The sequence below is a fragment of the Pteronotus mesoamericanus genome, unplaced genomic scaffold (genome assembly GCF_021234165.1).
Source record: "Pteronotus mesoamericanus isolate MK-2021 breed Mesoamerican mustached bat unplaced genomic scaffold, CSHL_Meso_final scaffold_651, whole genome shotgun sequence".
Taxonomy (NCBI): domain Eukaryota; kingdom Metazoa; phylum Chordata; class Mammalia; order Chiroptera; family Mormoopidae; genus Pteronotus; species Pteronotus mesoamericanus.
In genome coordinates this window covers 23071950-23091401 of record NW_026555325.1, presented here as the reverse complement: position 1 = coordinate 23091401, position 19452 = coordinate 23071950, and positions in this window count along the sequence as shown.

The following is a 19452-nucleotide window of genomic DNA, read 5'->3' as shown; positions in this document are numbered from 1 at the left end:
CCAATGCAACCAATTTAGTTATTTGACATTTATTGTATTTTCAGTTTGAATCAGAAAATTCTAATCCAGAGTTAAATCCTTAAGCAATAAGTTTGTCCCTTCTAAGCAAAGTGGATAAAACTCCTCACCTTCTTTGAATGCCCAGAGCTAACAATTAACTTTCCATCTCTATGTCTACATCAAATCTGTTAAAAAGAAAAATCAAAAACATCCTCCATGGACCACTGAATTCAAAAACAAAAAACATCTTAAGAATTAATCTCTGTGCCCTATTCTTTGGCTAACAGGTTAAAAATTGAATTTGCATAAATCCATAGCAGCCAGCCTTCTCTTATTTGTGAGGATAAAAAAGGTATTTGCCAGCAGAAGGAGAAAAGGTTGGCCATGCTGTTACAAAGTCATGAAAAATGGTATGAGAGTGACTGCAATGAAGTGGTTCAAGTAGGAGCTTAGTGGTAATTATAACACAAACTACCTGCCAGTTGATAAGAGGGTGAAAGGTATTAAGACTACTACCCAATGGTATACAGACACAATCTAAACTTTAGACAGAGGAAAAGGAAAAAAAAGGTTGAAATTCAAATGGGAAGTTTATTTGGAATTTATTGGGTCTGGCCCTGATCGATGATCCCTCTGAATATCTAGTAAGTGATTCTGTCGGCTTCCTCCACCCAGCATAATATATTCTAGGCTGATAGGCACCCATATCACCTAACACTGGCATCTCTACTGCTTGGTTGATGTCATGTCACATCTCACTAAATATTTTAATATCACCCCTGGGAATATCCAACACTGGGTTTATAATCTCCTCTTAAAAGCTGACTTCATTACATCTCTTTCTAAAAATGTTCCTTCTTGCCCTTGCCAAGTGGCTCAGTTAGTTAGAGCATCATCCCACACACCAAAGGGTTGCAGATCTGATTCCCAGTCAAAGCACATACCTAGGTTGCAGGTCTGATCCCCAGTTGGGGCAAGTGTGGGAGGCAACTGACTGATGTTTCTCTCTCCCTGTCTTTCTCTGTCTCCTTTCCTCTCTCTCTCTGAAAGGAATGTAAAAAGACATATCTTTTTGTGAGGATTAAAAAATAATATATATATAAATAAATAAAAATATTCCTTCTTATGTGCTTTCTTTCTACTATGCCACTTCCACATTCCTAATCACTTAGCCTCAGTTAGCTTTTGACTCTTGTTGCATATTCAGCTGCCTTCCCATCAAATCCAAGGAGTTTCCAAATGCAATGGATTTGTCTGTTATAGCCTGAGATGCTGCAGGGTATCACCAATTATACACTAGAGAGGCAGGAAGATTAGACCAGCTACACTCATGTCCACTGGTAGTTGGCAGGGGAAAGGAACAAATGCCAGAAGAGATGTAGTCGCTCGTGGCATTTACAGCTTGCAGTTGAAGCTGCAGCCTGGTGAACAAGTATGAGATCAAGGGGGCAGAGCTCTCCAGCTATAAACCAGGTAGTCTGCAAAGAGGGGAGGGCAGGGAGAAGGGGGACTAGAAGTTGAGTCATCAAGTATTTACAGCAGGTGATACTGGGAAGTTGTCACATGGCTAATCACATGGTTCATGGTTGGTCTATCTGTAAGTGGCTGGGCTGACACTGCCATAGTCAGCCAATGGCAAGGCAGGAGAACAATAAGACAACACGGATCAACAGCCCTTGAATATGACTGCGTTACTGAGCAGTTAGCTCAAGAAAAATTCAGGAACAGAGAGGAAGGCAGGAAGTCAGTTGTAAGAACCGCATTATGATACAGGGAGGTTAGAGCCCAAGAATAAGGTAGAAGCTTTGATTATCAGGATTTAACCATTCGATAAATATTTACCAACTGTCTACTCTGGGCCATCACAATGGATATTGAGGAAAAGTTTAAATATAAGTGCAGTTCAGTATGAGAAGTGCCAAATCCAAATTCAGACAAGATTCAGAAGAGTCCAAAGCAAGGGATGGTAAGATCCACTACCTGGAGGGGTTACACAAGGCTACACAGAGAAGATCAAGTTCAAGCAGATTCTTGAAGTATGATTAAGCCCCCAAAAAGTGAAAAGGGGCCTTCAGAAGAAGGGCAGAGCAAAGGTCCTGGAGATGGAGTGACCCCAATTGTTCACACGCATTGCAATAGCTGCAAGGGTGATTTGAGGGTACAGCCCTCAGACCATGTGGCTGGGGCAAGAAAAGCATCTGGCAAGAAGTGGCCCTAGATATTCAATCTGGGCTGGGCTTGAATATCAAATTGAGGTGGGGTATATAAGAATTCATGATCTAAGATATATTGAACTTAACAATTTCTGCACCCATCTCCTCTCCATGCCCCTGGATACTATCCTAATTGAAACTGCCAAAACTTTTGCAGTTTATCTAAACCAATGCAATAGTTCTCTAACTAGTTTTCCCAGTTAAACTTCTCTGCTTCCTTTCAATGTACTTTATATACTCTCGTCTTTTTAATCTTCCTAAAGCACAACTTGGAACATGCTTTTGTCCTAAAAATAATTCTCCCAAAAGCTCCTTCTCTCTGGAAGAACCAAGACTCTTATTTGTATTTTATATTTGAAGGTCTACTATAGGATTCCATTAAATATTTACTTGTCTAAAACCATGAAAGCACAGCATGTCATTGACAATGAGGTGATAGGTGAGAGACAGAGAGAAGTGCTGGTTGGTGGGACAGAAACCACGGCTGCCCTGGCCTAGCCTTCTGCCATTCCATCCCTTAGCATCTTTTCTCTTCCCTCAGCCTTAGGAAAGAATGCACACAGCACCAAGGAGCCAGGGCTGGTGTGATGACTACCTTGAATTTTTTGTCATACAATGTCCTCTGTGACACTGCCTGGTTTTTGTTTTGTTTTATTTTGTTTTGTTTTTGATGACTTAGATCTTATAAGTTAGTTCTACATTTAATGAGTACCTACCAATGAGATTTTTCCAGTGCCAAATGTATTTTTCTTTCATGTAGAATGAAACTTATTTGGTTTGTAAACTTCACCAGTGTATAAAAATAGATTTTGAAAAGTATCATGATGAAATGGCCCTGGCTGATATGGCTCAGTGGATTCAGTGCAGGCCTATGAACCAAAATGCTGCTGGTTTGATTCCCAGTCACAGCACATTCCCAGTCAGGACACATTTCTGAGATACATAGCAGCAACCGATCTCTCACACACATCGATGTTTCTCTCCCTCTCTTTCTCACTCCTTTCCCCTCTCTCTAAAAATAAATAAATAAAACTTTTTAAAAAGAAAAAAGAAAAGTATCATGATGAAATAAAGGAAATGAAAGAGGTTAACCACTATTCTTATAATGTCAGCATTTAAAATCTTGAACTAATGAAGTTTTAAGTACACAATGGTAAGGAATTACTACTTTTAAAATCTTCGCTTTTTTGGAATGTCGAATGTCATATACACAAACAGTAACTACAATAATATATGACTATAAAAAGTCAAAAGTTACCTGTGTAAAAGAGGATCAGTCTAAATCAAAAAGCAATGTTTGGTGTAATAAAAATTGAAAGCAAAGTGGACAGGCAAGATTAACATTCCTTATAATTTATTATCATTTTTTCTTTTTTTCCAAACAGCTTCTGTGAGTTTCCAGAAATAATATTGCATCATTTCATAGTTACTACCTTGTTTATAAACAGACATCCCTTTCCATCACAGTGTAGTCTGAGGGTCTGGGCTCAATTTCAGATAATCCTTGTAATAGTGGAAACAGTTTACCTTATTAGGAAAAAGACCTTTATATATGACATCATTTGCAAAGAACATAAATGGCCTCTGTCTGTTAATAGTCTGCTTTCAAATTCAATTTCATTCATATGACTGAAGAGACTATAATTTATATAGGCTATATTCAGAGAAATAAACTTCCCCAAACATCTGTCTACCCATGAAACTAAAAGCTCTAAAAACCAGCATTGGCCCCAAACCTGAGATTTTGTTAGAAATGACACCAGGGACTTGGCACAAGAAGGAAGCAGGGTCAGTCTGCCCAATCGGGGTTGGCAGCAAATTCCTATGGCTTTCATGAGGTAGAACCTGTTTCCAAGTGCAGCTGACTACAGCTGCGCTTTCTATCACTTCAGGAAGCGTCTGAACAGCACAGCTTACTCTGCCTTGGAAGTCCCCAGTCACAGCCCCAGGGGCTCCTTCCTCCAGGACTGGAACACCCGTTAGGACACTCTGGTCTGCTAGGAACAAAAAAGCCAACTGATAACAACTGAAACAGAAAGGGCATGTGTCATGTCTCCGAGCAAGCAGTGTGGAAGCAGGGGCAGCTTCAGAACTGAAGTAGGAGCTTCACAAATGCCTCTGACGACCCCGTGCCTCTGTTCTCCTTTCTCAGACTTCAGTTTTTGGGCTCAGTCTTTTTCTCTGATGACTACAAAATGGCTGCCACTGTTTTAGTGTATTATAGCTTCACATGATCATTCCAAAATGCAAAAAATGACATTTTCTCTACATCTCTTTTTGTCTGGGAAGAAGATCTTTCCCAGAAGCCCCTTGTGGAGAACCCTTCAGGTCCCTAGAGCCCAGATGGAGGTCCACACTCAAGTCCTGGCTGTAAAGGTGGAAAGCGATATTGGTCATTTTGTTGCTTTTCATTCTTGCCTATCACAGTCTAAAAACAAGATAGAAGTGGTGGGTGGACAGGGTGCAGGAGAAATAACAAGGTGCCATTGGACAGACACCAAGAGCATCGCTGACACAAATTAACTGCTTTTTTTTCTTTTTAAAAATAGTTTATTTTTTTATTGCTTTCCCCACTGCCATCCCCCTTTTTATCCCCCTTATGTGCTCTTCCACCTCCTCCCACCCCTCTCCAACCCCTGCAATCACCACACTGTTTTCCGTATCTATGAGTCCTTTTTCTTTTTGCTCGATCTCTTCATTCCCAACAAACCTCCCCCCAGAGCGGTCAGCCTGCTCTCTATTTATGAGTCTGTCTCTATTTCGCTTATTAGCTCAGTTTGTTCATTAAATTCCACACATGAGTGAAATCATATGGTATTTGTCTTTCTCTGACTGGCTTATTTCACCAAGCATAGTGTTCTCCAGTTCCAACGACGTTGTTGCAAAAGGCAAAATTTTTCTTCTTTTCTATGGCCAAATAACATTTCATTGTATAAATGTACCACAGTTGTTTTATCCACTCATCTACAGATGGATACATGGGCTGCTTCCAAATCTTGGTGATTGTAAATAACAGTCTAATGAACATAGCGGTGCATGTATTCTTTCAAATCAGTGTTTCAGATTTCTTTGGATAAATTCCCAGAAGTGGAATTGCTGGGTCATAAGGCAATTCAATTTTTAATTTTTTGAGATATCTCCATACTGTTTTCAACAGTGGTTGTACCAATCCGCATTCCCATCAACAGTGCACTAGACTTCCCTTTTCTCCACATCCTTGCCAGCACTTGCTGTTTGTTCATTTCTTGATGATAGCCATTCCAGCGGGGTGAGGTAATATCTCATTGTGGTTTTAATTCACATTCCCTGTGAATTCTCACATTAATGACATTGAACATCTTTTTATATGTCTACTGGCCATCTATATGTCCTTTTTGAAGAAATTTCTATTCAGGTCCCTTGCCCATTTTTAAATTGGATATATATTTTTTGGTGTTGAGTTTTATAAGTTATTTATAAATTTGGGATATTAACCTGTTATGAGATGTATTGGCAAATATATTCTCCCATTCAGTGAGTTGTACTTTCATTTTGTTGCTTTGCAAAACATTTTTGTTTGATATAGTCCCGTTTGCTTATTTTTTCTTTTGTTTCCCTTGCCTGAGGAGCTATATCAGAAAAAAATGCTACAAGAAATGTCCAAGATCTTTTTTCTATCCTTTTTTTTTCTTCTTCTTGTCTGATCGCTATGGCTAGTACTTCCAGCACTATGTTGAACAGGAGAGGTGAAAGTGGACATCTCTGTCTTGCCCCTGATCTTAAGGGGAATGCTTGTAGGTTTTTCCCATTGAGTGTGATGCTGACAGTGGGTTTTTCATATATGGCCTTCATTGTGTTTCGGTGTGCTCCCTCTATTCCCACTTTGCTGAGACTTTTTATCATAAACAGGTGCTGGATTTTTCAAATGCTTTTTCCACATCTATTGATATGATCATGTGGGTTTTATCCTTCATTTTGTTTATGTGGTGTATCACATTTATTGATTTACGAACATTATGCCCATCTTTCATCCCTGGAATAAATCCCACTTGATCATGGTGTATGATCTTTTTGATGTATTGCTGTATTCAGTTTGCTAATATTTTTTGAGGATTTTAGCATGTATGTTCATCAGGGATGTTCGCCTACAAATTAATTTCTTTTAATGGCAACTTCTTTTAAACATAAACATTTAAAACATGCTCCTTTGTACTTTCATGTAATACCCCTTACCAGCATGCGTTGTTATTTTTGTACACTTATGTAATAAATGAGAGAGGCACAGCCCCTCCGGTGATGATGGTGATGATGATGATGATGATGATGATAAATGCATAAAAACCCTGCATTTGCGAAGTATATTTCTAAGTAATGGTCAACAAAAACTGGGAATTTCTAAATGGTTAACTTTTCTCCCCTTAGCTGTCAATTAATTCCTTCAGAATCTTATCCAGATACTTAACCCTTATGACTCAATGCCCTTATCTGTAAACATGAGTATAATGTGAATAACACATGCAGAAGGTATACACACACACACACACACACACACACACACACACTCCAACAAAATGGATTTTTTTCTGAGAATTATTTCTAAACTTGGAAAAAGAAGCATTGATTGTGCCAATTATTAGGTCTCTCCCTGAGGGCAGGGTTTGCCTGAGGGTTGCCATGGGAAGGTCTCAGTTGGTCTTTGGGAGGAAGGGTATAGTAATCACCACACCATCTCACTGTGTTCTGTCAACATTTGTTAGATTTCCCAAAGCTGCAGTACTGCCTATTAACAGCTCAATAGCACAAAAAATTAATCAACATTTTCACCAGGAACAATGGCATCCAGAACCCACTTTTAAGATGAAAGGCTCATAAGAGAAGAGAATTCATTAGCCTGATTTAGGAATTTTGAAGTTACAGTGAATTAATTTATTTACTTAATAAGCCGACTCATACAAGTAAATGGCCATTATGACACAGGGCTTGACAGTACTGAAAAGATTCCTACCCACCCCCAATGTACGCCTTATCCTTCCTCACTCACCAATGTTACTGCCTCTCCACAGTTGAAAATTATCAGTGAACTCTTCCTTATGTGTCTGGAGATAATAGGAAGGAGAGATAAAGAACTGCAGAAGACCACATTTAAAATGCAAATTTGTTACCTGGGAAAATCATGAGTAGCTACAGTTTTCTATAATCACAGTAGCAGCAAACTAGCTTTTGAGTGAATGAGACTGGATTGGGGAAGGGAAAGGGAGGCGGCAAGGGATAGTGATAGGAAGGTGGGGCCTTGCTTCTCTGAGTGTGATGCTGGGACCAGGAGCTTGAGCAATACTAGGGAGTTTGTTAGAAATGGAGAATTTGGGGCTTCACCCCTGACCCACTGAATAAATCCATATTTGTGGTTTAACAGGACCCTTAGGCAATTCCTGCAAAGGTTTCAATCTGAGAAGCACTGCCCTAGGGCAGAGGCAGATACTTCAAGGAATAATCCCTGGTAGAGGACAGGTTCTTGGAGTCCTGACAGTTGAGGGGCTCACTGAAGGTGTGTGAGAGTTCAGGTGAATGAGACAGGCAGGCTCCAGTAAGGGAAGAAGGTTTCAAAGGTAACAGTAACAATCGTGGTGATTGCTAGCTTTCTTCATGTAGACACCGACAATGGCAGGCGCTCTAATAGCGTTTTTCATGCTCTATTCCTGGTCTTCAAAATAACTCTGCAAGACAGATAGCAAAAAAATTAATTTAACTTATTTAAAGTTTATTTAAAGTTAATTAAAAATATATTAAAAATGGGGCTCACAGAGTTAGAGAACTTGCCTGGGTTTCTTCTATAGCTAGCAATTGATGAAATCTCCATCAACTCCTGATCTGAGTCAGAGAAACCAGACTCAAATCCTGTCTGTTTTTTATTAGATGTATAACTTTGTCAAGTAAGTTCCCTGTCTGTGTTTCAATTTCCTTCTCTGAAAAATAGGGATAAGAATACTTTTGTTTTAGCTTCTAGTATATGGTGAGGTTCAAATACTACCTATATAACTAGAAGTGCTTGTCTTTGCAGAGTGTGTAATACTATTATTGCTATGTTCACCAAAAAGTGAGTCTCCAAAAACAAACCAACCTCTTCACAATTTTGCCCATGTTGGCTCTGTATCAGCAAGTCTACTTGAAACAGTGCACAGTGAAAAGTGAAAAAATGTGTACAATATTGGAACCCAGTAAACTGGGGCTCATCCATGTGGCACCTTGATGCATGACCCAACAGTCAGTGTTAAAGGAAACAGGTCTTTACTTATAGGATTCCAGCTTCAGGGGGCCTGAGAGCATCTTGCTCAGAGCCCTGTTCTCCCATGACACCCAGCACTTCCCTTGCTCCTCATCAGCCTATTAGCCAAAACTATGCCCAGAAGTTCCCCATTTCCTTATCTGTTCTTAAGCCAGCTGCGCAAACAAGTCTCCATCTCCTCTGGAAGGTGCTTTATGGGCTTCAGAGTCACCATCCTCTCACAGCAGCTCTCTGCTTCAGGATCTGGGGTACGTTGCCCTCAACCTCCATGTAATTGTTCAGGGAAACATATGCGGTGTTACACTGGATCATGGTGGGGTCCAGAGAAGCACATGTCTCAAGAAGGTGACTTTTCCATATGTCCTTCAGAGAAGCAGAAGTCTGCAGCTCAACATTGCCAGTTCAGTTCCAAGCACCTCCCATGAATTTATGCTTGGTTAGGCCGATGCCCAGACAGCGCCATCAGCTCTCTCCTTCCATGCTTTCCTCCAGCCTGCATGACTGCTACCTCACTACAGACTGCATGGCATCTTCCTCCTTACTACCCCAGGCCACATGGCAGGAAAAAAATAAAAATAAAAACCTTCTCTTTCAGAATGCCCTTATTTTAAACGCTCTGCCTGGAACTTCCCATGTGACCTCATATCTGGCCCCTCCCATGATGTGCTACTTTTGCCAGTTCCCCCATCTCTTATTTTTTTTCAGCTGCCATCTTTAGTCAGGGCAAGAGTCGCTCATGACACAGGGACATCTGCCTCCCCTGGTTATGTCACGAGTCACTAGATGCTCTTAAAGTCATAGAATCCTTTGCCCAAGGCAACAGCACAGCTATTAACTTGCTGTGGTTGTGCAAAATATCTTGAATGCCATATCATTCACTCCCTGTTCCCCCAGTCAAGGTGTGTGGGGAATATGCTTTGTTATTTTGGGGAACCCCCGCTTTTCATCTCATTTCAATATGGTCCTGGATTTTATTCAGATTTCACTCTTGTAAAAGATCTTCATTCACTAAGAGAACCACTAAATTTAATCTTTCTAAAAAAAATTAGTGTGTCTACCATGAGCAAATACAAAAAAAAAAAAAATGAGCTGCAAAGCTAATGGTCCCTACCCTGGGGTGTTTGCAGCAATGTGACAAAGGCAGAGATATGTTCTGCACACATGGCTATTGTGGGAACAGAGAAGAGGAAGTGCCAGGCACTTTAAGAGAGTCAGGGAAGACTTCAAAGTGTTGCTGCTCATTCCTCCATGCCTCTTATGATGATTTATTTCTCATGTTAAGGTATAATTTTTTAAAGTTAAGACAACACTTATTCGACTACATAGTGAACATATATCATAGATTATATTTAACTCATTAATTAACGAAGGAACCAGGGAGATGTTAAATCTATTTCAAATGAGAATTGGAGAAGCCAGCGTTTATAGGCAATCTAGTAAAGGAAGATCAGGATAAGATTGCTCAGCTATATACAAAACTGGCTCATGTCCTACAGATTAATAAACTGTAGCCTTTGGAATTCTCTTTTTTCACTGGGTGCCATTTTCCATCTCTACTGCACACTTTCATGATTTGGAGAAAGGAGGATTTGCTGGTCTCCCAGCCTTACCACTTTCTGAAGAATTGAAAAGAAAGACTTAGTTTTAATTATTTCATGTTCTTTGGACTTTTCATTAAGAGTATTTTTAACAATCAAGTAAAACGTGAGTTTAACCAAATTCAGAATTATCTGGAGTCATATTTCTTGGCATATAGCATTGGTTCTAGGGATGCTTATCACATTCACACTGAAGGAGGAAACAAATTTCTCAGAAGCAATTAGAGACGCTAGAAAGGAGGTTGGCCTGGGAATGTTAAGAAACCCAGATCAACTAAGGCTCTACAACCAAATGGCTCAGTGACTTTTGATGGTCATTTCCCTTCTCTGAGCCTCAACATCCTCATCTGAAAATGAGGAGGCTGACTAGATGGTCCCTAAGGGAGGAGGACTCAAACTTCAGTGAACATCAATGTCATCGATGTGAGGGGAGCTTGGCTCAAAAGTGCAGATTCTCAGGGCCCCACATCCAGAGATTCTTGATCAAAAGTCAAAACCCACTCAGAGGGGTCCCAGGATTCTGCTGATGTTAGTGTGTTTTTGTTTTAACAGCACCCCAGGTGATGCCAGTGCAAGTACAGACCCGCTTAGAGGTCTCCTCCAGTTTTAACTGTCTGCCATTTGGCATCTGATGTGGCCCTGTGCGCAGCGCCCAGTTCAGCCACCAGTCGGTTCTCTTGGAGTGAAAAGCTCACAAGTATCTGTGGGGATTTCTTTTGTTACCTATTTTCTTTCAGGAGATTGTGAGGATTAATAAACCGGCATTGGCTCAGCATTTAATAGCTCTTGAAAATGATGTACTGTTATTGCAGAGGACCTTTCTGGAAGGCTTTTAGGTTGTATATTGTTGAACTCCATTTATTGTTTTACTTACGTAAGACTTCTGAATGGTAAATTGGTATATACATTATCACAATGTACTATTCTCTCAGCAAACATTAAGGAAGGGATTTTTTAAAAAAATCTAATGTAGCTGAACATTTACAATTTTCTGAGAACTAAAATCATAAACTGTCTTGAATATATTTGCTTTTCATCTTTGGTTATATTTTTGAATTGATTCTTCTAATGTAGCCATTCTGGTCATTTAAGTATGTAATAACAATATATAAACATAGTATTAGACCCAGATAAGCTTATATTTGTGGCTATAGTAAAACAAGTTTATTCAAGGAAGTCAACAATGACTTTCAGGGGACTTACACAAGTAGAAACAAGATTTAAATTGACCAAGAGATTAAGAAAACTCACATTTTTTACCTTATATACACTAAGAAATTTTTTATAATCAAAGAAAGGAACAAAAATTAATATTCCCCTGGGTTACCAGAGAATAGAGTATATGTCAACACACATAAATACATATACACGCACCTCTCATAATCACATACATCAAAAAAAAAAAACTGAACTCCAATTAAGAGTTTTAAAAAAGCTAATAGTGAAAACTCAGCTGATGTTAAGTTACAAAAGCTTATTATTCAAAGTGGAATTTTAGGTTTTTTTGTAGTCTAATTAGCACTATATTTCATGTTATGGCTAAAACACAAGAGTATTTGGAAAACCAAAATAATAGAATATGTAAGTTAGTTCTTTATCTCCTCATGTAAAGTGGATAGGAGAAGCACAGGTAATCTATGTTCAAATGTGAGTTAAGATTATCTTCCCACCTCCCATTCACCCTACGATAGGCGATTTCAATCAATTCCATGAGGGTTTGAAGAATGTCCCCTCCTCCCACACTTCAGGAGCATCTCTATCTGACTGGCACATAACTCCAGCGAATGGTGAAAAACATAAATTGCTTCAGATATAACCCTCACCTCACCCAGAAGAACTATTTCAAACCTGTTCTTCCCAATGTCTGGAATTTATCTTCCACTTATCTGGAGTTCTCTCTCTCACCTGCCTCACACCGACCTCACTCTCTTATAGGAATGCATGCACAGGATCTGTGGGCAAAGGAAGAAAAGCTTTTGCTACCTATCTTTCCATGTGTCATTTATTGGAAAAGATTCTCTTAAATCAATTGAAAGAACTGGTCTTTGTTTAAGGGCATTTAATGACTTATAGAAGAGTTCCTTATAGTCTTCCAAAATAAATTTTGTGTCAAAGTATGGCAAGTCCAAAAAGTGTACAAATCCTATCTATATGTGCAGAGCAAACACACCCATGTAGCCAGCACCAGATCAAAAAATAGAAAATTACCACTACCCCAGAATCGTTCCTTCTGTCCACCTTTATTTGCTAACTCTCTGAAAGGAAACCTCTCTCATTGCTTCTAGCATCATATATTAATTTCACTTGTTTTTGAAATTTATATAAATCAATTCATCTACTGTGTACTTTGTCTTCTTTAGCTCAACACTATGTTTGAGAGATTTATTTATGTTGTTTTTGTGGCAGCAGTTTATTTTCATTGCTATATTTCACGCCATTTTACAAGTGCACCACAATGTATGTACCCAGTCTACTCTTGACGGACATTTGTTTGATTTCTAGTTTGAAGCTATTACCAATTGTGTACATATCTTGTACATATTTTTGTGGTGAACATATATATATGCATTTCTGTTATACTCAAGTGGAATTGCTAGCGTAATTTTGGTAGTTACTGCTAAATGGCTTTCCAAAACAGTTATAACAATTTATACTCCTACCACCATTACTTCAAAACCTCATTTGAGTATATAGTATATATCAGTATGGTCTTAATTTGCATTTTTCTGATGTTGGGTAAAGTTTAGCACCTTTCCATATATGTATGGCAGTTCAGAAATCTATCTTTGTGAAGTGCCTATACAAATCTTTTGTCCATTTGCTATCAGCATTTTTCTTAGAGAACTCTTGCATTCTTGGAATAAACCATACTTAGTTTTATTTTGCTGTTTTGTTTAGGATTTTCACTTCTAAATTTATAAAAAGTGATTGGTTTGTAATTTTCTATTATTGTAAACTCCTCAGGTTTTAGTAACAGTTTCATACTGATCTCATGAAACAAGTTAAAAAAATACTCACTTTTATATAATATGTATTCTGTAGAAGTTTATATAAGGTTGATATTCTTTTTTCCTTAAATGTTTAGAATAATTTATCAGTAAACTAACATAGGCCTAGAGTTTTCTTTGTAGGTAGGCTTTTAATAATGGATGTGATTGCTTTAATTAAATTTAAAAAGTCCTAAATAAAAAATCTAATTGTTAAAGGTTTCTTTAGGAATTCATCAATTTTCCTTTAAATTATTAAAATTATTGGTATAAAGTTCTTTTTATTTCTTTTTTATTTCTTTTATTTGCCTAGTTTTATTTCTTTAATCTCCCCATATTCTATAATGAGGCCTATTTTTCAATCCTAATACTGGTAATTTGTGTCTTGCCAGAGGTTAATCCATTAAACCAATCTTTTCAAAAAACCAATTTTAGCTTTGTTTTCTATTCCATTGATCATTGTTTTGCCTGGCTTATTTTTTTCTATTTATTTCTGATTGCTATTTTTTTCTAGTTTCTTGAAATGAAAGCTTAGATCTTCCTTTTCTGTCTTTCCCCTAATATGTGCTGCTAAGTGCTTTGGGCACATCACACAAGTTTCGACAAATTGTATCTTCTTTTTCATTCAGTACACAATATTTTCTAATTTTTAAATATGGCTTAATTTAAATATATATAGTTTAATTTCTAAAGAGTTGGGAATTTTCTAGTTGACTTCTAGGTTAATTCCACCATAGTCAGAGAACATATTCTCATTAATTGATTGTCTAAAATGTATTAAGGTTTGCTTTATGATGTGGTATATGAACAATTTTGGAAAAATGAAAGATCCGCTAGAATTGTATTCTGACATTGCTAAGTATTCTCATTGCCAAAATGAGTATTCTGATGTTTGGTGCATTATTTTATAAATATCAATTAGCCCAGGTTGGTTACTTTTATTGTTCAAAACTTCTATAATCTTACTAATTATTTTGTCTATTTGATCTCCTATTAAGAAAGGTGAGTTAAAGTCCCCCTACTATGATTGTGAATTTGTCTGTTTCTTTTTTTACTTATATCAATTTTTGCCTTATATGTTTTGAAACTATGTTATTGGATAACTACAAATTTAATTTGCACAACTTTCTGGTGCACTTACCTCCTTTTCTCTTCCAATCTGTTTTACTACTTCTTACCATGAAGTCTAATTTGTTTAAAATTTGTACCTTTCTTTTGGTTAGTGTTTACATGGTATTTTTTTTTGTCCTTTTCATTTTAATCTTTCTATGCCCTTACATTTACGTCTATAAAAATTACCATTTTAAAAAATATTGTTGTTTTTATTTTTTATCAAGCCTGAAATTCTTAATTTTTTGTAGTAACATTTCATCCTTTTTAATTTAGTATAATTGTAATAAATTGGTTTAATAGTTAGCATTTTTCTGTTTGTTTTACATCTGTCTTACCCTTCTGTTTCCTCTTCTTTCCTGTTTTCTTTTTCAATTAATCAATTTTATTTGTTGTTATTTTTTTCCCTGTTTTGCTTTGTATTTAAACTTTTTCTAACATTCCTTCAGTGGTTATCTCAGAGAGTACAGGATGCTTTACTGATCTAGTAGAATGTCAAATTATTTCTTTTACAACTTCCTTTTACAATACTAGACCTTGCAACACTTTACTTTCATATACATCCTCCAACCTTTGCATTTCTATCATGCATTTTATGTCACTATATACTATAAACCCAGTAGATATTAGTATTAATAGTTTCTACAATTCAGATGTATTTATATCTACTCACATATTTACCTTTTATATGTTCTTCACTTCTTCTTACATTTCTGTTTTTCCATATGATGTGATTTTTAGTTAGAACTCTAGTCTTAAAAACTCCCTTTAGTTTATTTTTTTTTTTAGTGGAGATCTGCCACCAAAAGTTTTTCTTTGCATTTTTCTGAAAATATCTTTATTTCAGCTTATTTTTAAAGAATATTTTTGCTGAGCATAGAGTCTTACGTTGGCAGAAATATTCTATTCATTACTTTAAAGATGTCATTCCATTGTCTCCTGGCATCCATCATTTCGGTGATAGTAAAGTATAATTATTTTCATTGTTCTTTTCTAAAGATAATAAACCTAACTTAGGTGAGTTAAAGTTTTTCTTCTCATGTTTAGTTTACCACAGTTTTTACTGTGATGTGCCTTGTTTTGTTTTTTTTCCCTTTTATTTATTTATCCTGTTTGAGTTTAGGCATTTCTTAAAACTGTGGGTTCTTCAGTTTAGGAAAATTTTTGACCAATATATTTTAAAATATTGCTTGTGCACTCAACTTTCTTTATGTACTCAATTGATATATGATAGAATTTTTTACTGTTTTCCATGTGTCTCTTATGCTCTTTACTATATTTTATTATTATTTTTCTCTGGCTGCAGTTTAGATGTTTTTTCTATTGACATATCTTCCAGTGTCTTAATGATGTCTCTGCTAAATCTATTCTGCTGGGAAACCAATATATTGAGTTTATTGCTATTCATTTCTCAAACTTCCATTTACTTATTTTTTAAAAACAGATCCCAACTTTTTGATAAAATTTTTAAAATTGTTTTCTATTTTCTCTACTTTCCTTAGCATCCTAATCATTGTTAAGATACTTGTGTGCTAACGTCAATATTCACATCACCTGTAGCTCTATTTCTGTAATATTTTTTTTCTCTTTTGGTTACATGAGTTTTGTCTCTTGGCATACCCAGCAATGTTTTTGTGGAATACTAGAATATATAGATAGATATAGCTATATAAATGATATAGTAATAAAAGATCCATATGATGTTAATGAAATCCAGAGAGAGATCAACATAATCCGATCAAAGAGTGAAATGAAATGACTCAAACTGGTAGAAGCTTTAGTATGGATCAGTCTATCTCTGGTTTACTTCGGTTCTGGATGGGTCCTGAACTCTCATCCTTATACCCCAGCATGGCAAGACTGCTGAGAACTTTTCCTTGCCTTTTGCAGGCTTTCTGCTTAGCTTCCTAGTCCTCTGAGCAACAGCTTCACATTTTTAGTAAACATATTAAGGAGAAATCTGACCTTATGTCAATTTTAATCTTCCAGCTCATTTTTTTCCTTAAACACCTCTTACCCCTGAAAAACACACAAACAAATAAACAAAAATAAACCAATGGCTGGTTTTTCTGTTTCCCGGCAGCAGCCCTCCCTATGGGATGTAAATTCCAGCCTTATTTTTTTTCCCCATACCCAGAATCAGCAAATGCCCACCAGGGAAAAAATAAATGCAGATCATTGGCTGTAATTTCTGAGATTTCCCCCTTTTTGTTTATACCTTCCCATTCTTTGTTGCTTCAGCAGCTTTCTATGCCTTGTGTACTAATTGCTTTGTCTTGTTTCTTCTAGCCTTTCTAGTTGTTTACAGGAAGAGTGGTCTGCTGCAAACTACTTCATCAAAACCAAAAACAAAAGTTTGTGTTGTTTTTAATATGGGTTCCGGGGAGACATTGCTATGGATCAAAAGAGGAGCTGTTGGAAAAAAAACATCTTTTAGGGATTTCCTGGGGGATGTTTTACCTCCCTGTACCCAAGAGTCAGAACAACTGGTTATAACCACAACTCTCCAATAGCCTGATGAATAAACACAGACCAACCCTTCAACTTTCCCCGCCTAATTAACAAGGACATTATCTGCTTTTCCTATTTGATGAAGTTGTCATGAGAAAAAGTATTTATTTAAGTGTTTGGAAAAGTAAACATGCATACATTACGAATACAGCCAGTTAGTTCTATATGATCAAATATTTGTTTCTCTAGCTGTTCATTGGACGAATGTCCTTCTTCCCCAACTAGACTGTGAACACTTTAAAGGCAGGGCCTATGCCCTCTACTTCCATTTTATCTCCTGCTATTTCAAGTGTTGTATAATTCACAAGATAGAAAGTGTTTAAATGTGGTCCAAAAAAAATGACACCTTATCCTGTGTCCATAGATGTTAAAGTATTCTGAAGTGCATTATGAGGTTCATTTTTATTTTTATCAATCTATGTTGACAAATCCCAATTAGAAATGTATAATGCTATGTGCTCAAAAATTGGGGGACACATTTTAATAATTGAATTTTCCTACTACATCCTTTCAGTTAATAAAATATTAGGAAGGGGAACTTTCCATTGTGTGAAAGAGCAAATGACCCAACTACTTTTTGGAGTAATTACTAATATGTTGTAGAAATGGATCACATCTCACAAAGATGAAGCACTTAAAGTGAAATTCTATCTACCCATCCTTTCCCCACACTACTGACCCTTCCTTTTATCTAAAAGCAAAGGGAATCAGTTGCTTATTTCAAGATAGTCTTAAAAATCATTTAAGCATAATTAAAGTTTGTAATATCCTGTAAGTAAGTATTATATTCTAATGTTTTCTGCCAAGAATTGAATTTGCTAGGCATGACACATTTATTGCTGGCAGTAGATGTACCAAAACGTACCAACACCGGGAATTAATAAATACCACAGCCCTCCTATGGAGCAAGTTGCATGAATATTTAATAGGAAATGCATGATGAATTTCTTGCATGATTATGCAGAAAAACGTTTGGGAATGGTTGCAGCTGTTACATGAACTCACTCAGTCTCTTCCCTCATCTCTTTCGATCTTTATCAATCTCGATATTGTATTTTAAATTCAGCTGTATCTCCAATGATGAGTATTGCAGACACCTGCCAACATTTTAGGACATGTGTGACTCTTTACATATGCTGTCTCTGTGTGTGTACCTTCCAGCATTCAGGGGTACATTTTGAGGTAACAACTGAGAGGTTCTTGGAGAATAGAAGGGCCATCAGGGAAATTTGACTCAAAAGAGAGGGTGAAAGAAGCTAAGAGTAACAGCTGCCATGCCTACAAGTATGTTAAATTTTCTCTGACAACACCTTTACATCTTTACCTAAGCCCCATCAGAATCTAAATTTAGGGTTTTGGAGAGCAGACTCTGATGTTTTGGGCACTACAGAGATTTTTTTCCTTCTTTTATGTGCATTATATATCCCTTAAATACCTCCCTCTCCCAAAATGTGCACTTTTTCAGCAGGTGAAATATTCCTTTAAAATTTCTGAAGCTTCTGGCATAATCATAAGGTTGAAAGATCACAGCAGAAAAAGAATTTTTTTAAAATCAAGAGTGATAAACAAATATTCATTGAAATTGTGTGAGCACTGAGGTCAAATCAACTTGTACTGAAATCCAGTTCATTTGGGTCCTTCAGAGCTTTAAAGGGCATCTTTCTGAAGCAGAAGCCACCCTTTGGTTCCATTCAGACATCCGCATTCATAGTAGATCTTCAGCATCATGTTCCTACGAAATGGGGATTCCCGAAAAACCTTCAACTGTGGAATCTTTATAGACATAGCACAATGTTATCAAATCACTGCAGGGAACTCAAACATGCTGTTTTTGACAATGGCCTGTAAACTTCTAATGAATTGCTGGTGACACAATGTCTCTGTCCCCCAAAGCAATTTAATGCTTACTAGATGTCATTAAAGAATTGTCACCCCATAAATTATCAAGTGATAATTGTATTCTGAGCTTCAAAACCAGAAGAAAATGCTCTTTAACAACATACTTTTCCCCAAGTCTGGTAGTGAGAAGAGTTGCACTTTCTAAAATTGTGACTTTATTTACTGCCTTCAAATTTTGGAATTTATTTTTGGTAAGAGCTCTGCAGTCACAAAGATAAATGCATCTTCACTGTATCAAATGTTTTTGTCTAGAGAAAGTTTGTAAGTAAAAGCCTAAAGCTCCAGGATGTACATCCAGGTTTAAAAAAAAAAAAAAGAGTCATGAGTAATACTAGAAAGCAACTTCCTTTTCTAAAAGTTAAAATATCACTGTGAAGCAAGACAGCTTATGTCTCGATTTCCTGAGGGTTTCCCCCTGAAATCCAAATGTAAAATATGTGAATATTCTTTGACAAGTCCACCAGAAAAGGTCATTGAGGATGTCCAGTGCCCTACAAATACACAATACCCAGAATAGCCCTGAGCCACCCAAAGGACTGTCCTATGTCAATGAATGAATATCCATCCTAACCCATCACAAAATCTTCACTAGCAACATTGCCACTGGGGGATACAACCTAAGTTGAATAGACTCATATCGCCTTCTCCTTCCATTTTGTCTAAGTTTAAAATCACAACCAGTTCTTGTGCAAAAATTAAAAGGAAAACTCATCATATGCTGAATTAACCTGAGTGCTCCCTTTATAGTTCATGTTTAGCACCTTTAGGATACTTACATGCAGGGAGAAGTATGTACATTCAAAGAGAAGAAAGCTCAAGGACTTTTGTTGTTCTACAAAGAGATGACTGAAATACATTTCAGCCTTATCATT